The sequence below is a fragment of the Buceros rhinoceros genome, unplaced genomic scaffold (assembly GCF_000710305.1).
Source record: "Buceros rhinoceros silvestris isolate BGI_N320 unplaced genomic scaffold, ASM71030v1 scaffold20841, whole genome shotgun sequence".
Classification (NCBI taxonomy): domain Eukaryota; kingdom Metazoa; phylum Chordata; class Aves; order Bucerotiformes; family Bucerotidae; genus Buceros; species Buceros rhinoceros.
This window is the reverse complement of record NW_010396231.1, coordinates 11,217-18,730: the sequence shown is the minus strand read 5'-3', so window position 1 is coordinate 18,730 and position 7,514 is coordinate 11,217.

The window sequence follows — 7,514 nt, the reverse complement described above, 5'->3', positions numbered from 1 at the left end:
CCCGTCCACCCCCACCACTCTGGGACTTGGTGGTGGTTTTCCCCCTTTTTTACTACCACTTTAATTTCATCCTGCTCAGAGAACGTTTCCATTTTGCTCCCGCTCCCTCTCGGGCTGTTGCGATGCCAGAGTTGGTCAGGGGGATGTTCTGGGGTCCTGAGCCTGTACTGCTGCGTCTTGGGAGCTCTGCTCTTCTCGGCATTACAGAAGGAACGGTGCAGCACAAACCTTTTACTTAGATAAATAAATAGAGAATTCGTAGTAATCCATTAAACAGCCATACTTGTGTTCAGAAGCTGGGAGAAAATAACTTTGAAGAGATTTGGAGCTTGATTAGTTGTAGGTTAAAAGCTGAATGTCTAAAAAAACCTGCTGGGGAAGGGAATAGCCGGTAACAGAACACTAATAATGTAGAGAAAAGCTTAATAGACCCGAGAGCTGGAGGAGGAAGCCAGGAAGAAAAATCCATCTTCTTCACAGCGTGCTTCAGCTTGGGGGGAAACCCAAATGCTTTATTATTGTTATTATGAGTTTTATTTTTTTAATCCTGGTGTGGTTTAGGGTTGGATGTTTTCTGGCTGTGGCCGAGAGCCCCGGCTGGGTGCTGGGGTGAAGCGCTGAGGTGCTGGGACTGGCCGCTGGTCCATGCTGGGAGCGATACAGCCACGTGTGGTGGCAAACGCTTCGACCTCTAGCCAAGGCTCCGCGCTGCCTTCGCCAGAAGTCAGGGTTTTGTTTGTTCGGTGTTGAGGGTGTACCTGGAGGTGATGCTACGCAGGATTGTTTGTTCGGTGAGTGGTTTGGCCTGTTAATTACGGCGCTAAGAACAGTGTTGGCAGTGCCTGACCCCTGTGCTACGCAGGGAGGGCGAGAGCCTGGCCGTGGGGCACAGCGAGAGGAGGCGGCTGGAGGGCACTGGTGAGGCTGGAGGTGCCTGGGCTGGGGTGTGCTGGAGTGTCTCCTCACGGATACACCGTGTTCTCGGTAGAGAGCTGGGAAGCCAGGAAGGGAGGGGAGGTTTGGAACAGGGATGCTTGGATCACGTTGGATTAAAAGTTTTGCTGCCACAGTTCAGGGGTTTTGTGGTTTTGGGGGGATTTTTTTCACCTGAACACTAGGAGAAACTCTGGTTAAAGCATTAGTTTCAGCTGTATTCTTTTTTTTTTTTGTCTTTTCGAGAAACAACCTGGATGGGGAAAAAAAAAAACCCTGTTTGGACAAACTGCCCTTGCAAATTCTCTCGTTGTAGACACTGTGGGGCCAAAAGCAAGACCACGCTGCAATGTCCCTCTTTGCTGGAGGGGGAGATCAGCCTCACCCGTTCCCATGTCGAAGGGGAAACCGCACTTCCAATGCTCCTGGTCCAGTGACCATGGAGATAGGACTGCGTCTGCCCAGTAATTGATGACTCAGTCCGATAGCACCGTCCAGGCGGGCTCCGGAGGCTGAGTTTGTGCGACCAGGGACGCGGCAGCTCGTGGGGAAGCAGCGGGGCTGTAGGGCTGTGGACGGGGGCTGTTTCATGGGCTGCAGGGCTTGATGTGGGGATCCAAAGAGGAGCTTTGTGGGACCACTGGATATTCCCCGCCAGCTGGCTGGTGACCTCACACATGGGCAGCAGGAGCGCAGGTACAGAGGGCGGGTTTCTCGAGATGCTGTTGCTGTTGGGTGGGAGAGTTTCTTCAGTCTGGTCTGTTCCCTGAAGGCTGCCTTGGGGGAGGCAGCGGGGGGAGGTCTCTGAGCTCTCAGCGCTGTTCAAAAGCTCAGAAAGAGCCAAGCATCTCCCTTGGGACCTCAGAGGGACAAGGCAGATGCAGGGGAGTTGTTATCCCAGTGTAACAGCCAGGATGTGAAGGGTTGGGAATGTCAGGCCATGCCCAGATCACCAGGGAGGTGGTGGCAGAGCCAGGAGCTCTCAAATCCCAGCCCTGAACCTGAGCCACGCGGCTCCCCCACCTCTGGAACCCAGCGGCACGTTACGCCTGGGTTCCCCGGTGACTCTGCATCAGCAGTTAAGTAACAAACTGTTGAACAAGAGCTTCCTGTTGTGCTGACACCACCATCAGCTCACAAAGGAGGAAACGGAGTAAACAGAGCTGGGCCACCTCCTGCCTCGCTGTGAGCTGGGAAAAGCGTTGGAGGTCGCGAGGAGGCCTGGACACCACCTCGGCTCAACCCAACCCAGCTGGGGTCAGGGGTGACGTTCAGCAGAAGCTGCGTGGGCGTCGTGCGTTGCTGGGAAAGCGGCTGTTTTCAGGACTTCCTGGTTTTTAAGGAGATTGCCAGGACAGGCGAAGGCCCCTTCACCCCTGCCCTGCTGCTCCGACTCCTCTGCAGGGCCGTTCCCTGTGAGACGCGGCCATTCCTCCATCCCAGCAGGGTGGGCACAGCTCTCCCATGCTGTGGCAGGCAAGATGCTCACAGCTAGAACTCCCTTCTCTGCCGGCTGCTTCGAGACCCTCAGAGCACTCAGTCACCTTTTTGTTTGGGAGGAAATTGGGCCAGAATATGACAATCTGCCGTTGCCATAAGGAATATTCTGCTGCCCTAGTAGGTTTGCTTGGGTCTTCTGTAACTGGAGCTGGTGGAGGTGTGAGGTGGGGTGAGCTCTGAGTGCTGCACAGCCCCACCGCCTCTCTGGCCCACAGAGGAACCTTCCCTGGGTAGGGGTCAGGTCGGGTTTTCTCTGAACAGCGAGATTTCCCTCTTCCTCCTGGGAGAGCAGCTGGGGAGAGCCCACCCTGCAGACTGAGCCTCTTCGGCATGTCTGCTGCAAGGAGGAGCTGATCGTGAGCTGCTGTGTCGGGCTCAGAGGAGAGGTGTGTGTCCAGGGAGCTCAGGAGATCCCTCTGCAGCCTGGCAGCACAAGGCAGGGAGAGGAGCTTACGCGTCCAGCTTACGGCTTTCCTGTGGCCCCAGCAAAAGGCCTCTGTAAACTGCCCAAGTGGTGGAAGGACGCTACACTGAAAAAACCAAACAAATACCCCCCCCAGCAATTGTCTTTCTTCCTCAAAAATGCCCCCAGTGTGGATTTTCCTCACCAAAGTTAAGATTTGAGTCTCAGGGCGCTCGGTGCCACCTCACCGAGGTGTAGCAGCAGGATTGGGCTTACCGCAGTGCCTGTTGCAGCCGTCAGACCCAGGTCTTCTCCTGCGGTGCTGGGGTGTGCGCAGAGAGAAACGGGGAGGAAAGCGGTGTGGGGAGCGGGTTCCTGCTGCTGCTGGGAGCGACTCTGTGGCAGTCGTGGGAGAGGAGTTCGAGCTCGTGAAGTTAAAATAGCGCCCAGGGTTTGTGAGTGCTCCCACCTCGGTATAAAGGTGGCCTGATTCCAGCGCACTCGTATTTAGCTCTTAAACATCAGATAAATAACGATGCGTCACGCTGGGTCTTTACACACAGGTAGGTCTTGCAGTTGCTCCGGTGTAGGTTTCTGGCTGTACTGGTCACGTTGGCTGTCCCACAAGAGGTTCTAGCATTGGGCTTGGACAAATACATTGCCAGAATATGAGAAGCAGTTGTGTTATTTTTACATCTTGGAAAACCCGCTGGATTTCCCTTTTGTGGTAGCCCTGTGGACAGGTTTTTCCTTGAAGGTTTCAACTGTTGAGAGAGCAGAAGTGAGGAGCTTCACCCCTGTGGAAGGAGCTCAGCCAGCCCTGCGGACACGGGACACCGCTGTGCTGGGACACTCCAGGAGATTTTTTTTTCTTTCCCCTCAGTCCAGAGCAAAGTCGGTGGGAGAAGGGGATTTCATGGCCAGTCCCTGTCCATTGGAGCAACTGGGACTTTGCCTTTTTCTGCAAGCTGCAGGCAAGGTGGGGAACAAGACATTCCTTCAGCCTGCGTTGGCTGCTGCTCCCCACTGCCGTGGGCCTGTGTGGGAATGGTGGCCCCATGGAGGATGCAGGTGTGGTCTCAAATCTCCATCTCGGGAGGACCTTTCCTACTGCTGCGGCTCACAGCGTTAGGTTGGAATGAGTTTGGGGGGGTTCCCCTCCTTCAGTATCTGTTTCTCATTCTATAGCTGCTCCCTCCCTGAATAGGTTGGTCCCCACCTGAGCCTGCTCAACCTGGGAGGGCTCTAGTCAGAGCTACGTGAGAGGACCAAGAGCTGTCTCGGCTCTCCAGGGGCCTCGTGTCGGATGTGGGGTGGGTGGAAAAGGCTGCGGTGGCGCCTGGAGGCTGCTTTCCCTGCGCTCAGGTAGTGCTCACAAGCCGCTCAGAGGCTGGAGCCTTCCGGTAGTCCATTGTCTTTCTGCTCGTCAAGCTCTCGGGGGTACCTGCAGAGGGAGGAGGGAGCTGCCCCACGTCCCTCCAGCACGTCCTGTTCCACCTCTGGCTTGACCGTGCCCGTGCAGGGCTCTGCTGTGGGGACGCCTGGTGAGGTTGTCCAGGACCCCTCATTTGCAGAAGCCTCTGCGTGGCGGCACAGCTCTTCCCCGTGCTGTGGTGATATGTTTTTAACTACAAACCTTTGCAGCCTCAGCTGCCACCATCTGCAGCTTTTTAAAGCTGCTGGGTCTCGCTTTGTTGTCAGGTTTTTGATCCCCTCGTAAGCAGAGACTTCGTCTGCCATTTGGACTTGTAAAATTTATTGGGTTTTGGTTTCAGCTGCGTTAGGCCACCGGTTGCTTTTCGGTCTGGATTTTTGTGCTGGGAGCCAGCCGATGGGTCATCCTCTGGGACATCAGGGTATTGGTGATTATTTTTAGCTTTTAATTGGCAGCGATGTGTACTTGGAGCTCCGTAGTGTCAAGGGCTTTTCTTTTTCATGCTCTCCAGCAGCTTTCCTTTCTCTTTCCTCTGCGTGCAGCCACGTTGCTCTTTTGCTTGCAGAGCACACGGGGAAACTGGCTTCAAGTCACCGTCCTGCAGGCTTGTGGACATCAGGGCTGGGACGGGTCAAACCCTTGGGGCTGGTGGCAGCGTGGCACCCACCCGGGGGCACCGGCGGCCCCAAGACGCCTGGGCTCTGTTCCGAGAAGCGCCATGGACCTGCCCCTTGACCTTCACCAAGCGCTTCCCAGCTCCCAGCTGCTATTTTTTCCTTCCCCTCTTTTGTCTTGCCCCGTTGAATTGTAACCTCGTTTGGGCAGGAACACCGTGTGTGTGTGTGTGTGTGTGAAGGGCCTGGAACAACGTGCCCCAGATGGTCGTCCAGGTCCTTCCTCGGCAGCCACGAGGCTTCGCTGCACAGGAAAGAAATGTTTAAAAATACAACTTTTCACTGTCTTATACTTGCAAATGTGGCCAGGAACTTGCCGAGCCTTGAGGTTTTAGTTCAATTCCCAATTCTGGCACCAGAATTACAGTTCTTCTTTCTTATTTAAAGAAAAAGCAGTCCCCCACACCCCCAACCTCTTATTCTCACCCTCAGAACCGCAGGGAAGAGCTTGTAGATGTGACTGCAGCAGACCCAGCACCCTCAAAAACAGTTGGCAAACCTGAAGGAACCCAATATTTCAACCTGAACCCCCTGAATCCCTTCTTTGGGTTTCAGATGGGTGCTGGAGTGCAGCTTTCAGTGTGCCTGTGGTTTTTCTGGGGAGGTGCTGGAGTCTCTTGTGCTTGTCTGCAGTTGATTTCTCCCTTGGGTTCCCTGGCTTGGTGCAGACACTGCAGGGCACTGCTCGTTTGTTTAAAGACCACAGTTTGCTTTGGAATTTATTCCACCAAACTTCAATTTATGGCTTTTTCTTACTCATCCCTCTCCCTCCCCTTCCCCCTGAAGAGAGAAAGAAGTTTTCTTCCTCTCATCTTGCATCAGCTTTGACACCGGGCCAGCAAACCCAGCCTCGAAGGTGCTTTTCTGATGCGACGGTCGGGGTGAGGGTTCCTATTCAAAAGGCATCGACGTGCCCTCAGTTTTATCATGGGCTGCTGCCCTGGCGGGGCAGGACGGGGCAGGTCTGGGTCCCGCTTGCCCATCCAGAGGCTGCTGGGTTTCACCAAGCGCAGGTTTTGCAGGGCTGTTTGCTCCGGAGCTGTGGGAGCGCTGGGATTTTACCAAAGGTTTCTGTTTCTAATTAGGTTGTTCTCAATTTTAAAGGCCAGAGATCTCTTTATGGCACAGAGTGGAAAACCTGACCAGTCGCTGACACTGCACGGAGAGGTGGGTCCTGCTTCCATACCGAGGTACTGGGAGCCGATGGCTCTCTTTGGATGTGAAAATAGATTCCTGCCAGCCCTCAGCGCCCCGTGGCTCATCCATGGCGGGGAGGCTGGTGGGCAGCGCTTGGAGGAGCATCACTTGCCCCAGTCTGACTCACATGGATGCGGTTTGGTGACTTCCTGCTGCTCTGACCGCCCAGCTTTGGGAACGGGGAAACAGCGGCACGGCCACACGCAGCCCCAGGCCGGGGCCTTGCTGGTCATTGCCCTGGCCCAGATGCCTTGAAATTGGGGTTTGGAGCTGGGCTCTTGCTCCCAAGGCTGGGGCTCGGGAGCTGCCCAGGCAAGGTTGGGGAGTCGTCCTGTGTTTGTCTGGGCTGGGGGAGGACAGCGCAGTCTCGCCCTGCTCGCAGGAAGCTGTTTATCTTTTCCTCTCTGTTAGGGCAGCGTCTGACTGCATTGTCTGAAAATCCCTTGCAGAGACTGGCTATAACTCTTTAAAAAAAATAATCCCAAGCGCGGGGGCTGGAGCTCCCTCAGCTCTGGCTGTTGGCCGCTTGACTCTGAGCAAACAGTCTGTGCCTGAAATCCCCCGGGACTCCACAGAAAGGTCTGATTCAAAACGAAAACAGGGTCTGCAGCAGCATGGCCCATGCGTCGCCAGCTGCCTCCCCTTTCCCTGGCCGCATCGGGGGAAAGCAGCTCCCGAAATGCCTGAGGAGAGCCGTGCCCTGCTCCAGGGGTTCCTGGGGGAAATGTTTTCTCAGCGTCCTCATGCGAGGCCAGCAGAGGTGGGTGAAGCGTGAGCCAGGCAGGAGGGCACCGCCATGCGCCGGACCCAGAGCGGAAATTATTGGGAGCGCAAAGAATGAGCAGGATATCACGTGTGGGCTGTGCGCGCTCGGGGCTGGGGCAGAACAAAGCGCAGGGAAGCCCTGCTCCGCTGCCGCTCCCACCCCGCTTCCTGCTGGCACAGGTCAGAGACTGCTGGCTCCGGGGGAAGGGAGCACCAGGGCAGGAGCCTCGGTTTCCCTCAGTGGGGATGTGCTGGGTGCAGCAGGAGGGTCCCTGGGTGTTGGAGTGGCCTTGGAGGGCCAGGCTGCTCTGTGCTGGGGCTGCTGGGCTTGGGGGATGCCCTGGAGGTGTTGGCCTGGAGGATGGAGCCTGCAGGCAACGGAGGGGGTTCCCATCCCACCACACGTGGAAGCTTTTGTTCCCTGGAACTTGAACAGGCAGGTCCCATGATGTGATCCACAACAGCCCCCAGGAGCTGGGCCGGCAGCTCTGGCCCTCTAGGAGAGCAGCAGTGTTTTACCGGGATGCTGCAGACAGCACCGGGGCCCCTGGCCGGAGTTCGGTGTCAGGCGGGGGCTGGGGGCGGGGCGAGCCCAGGGAGCTGCTGC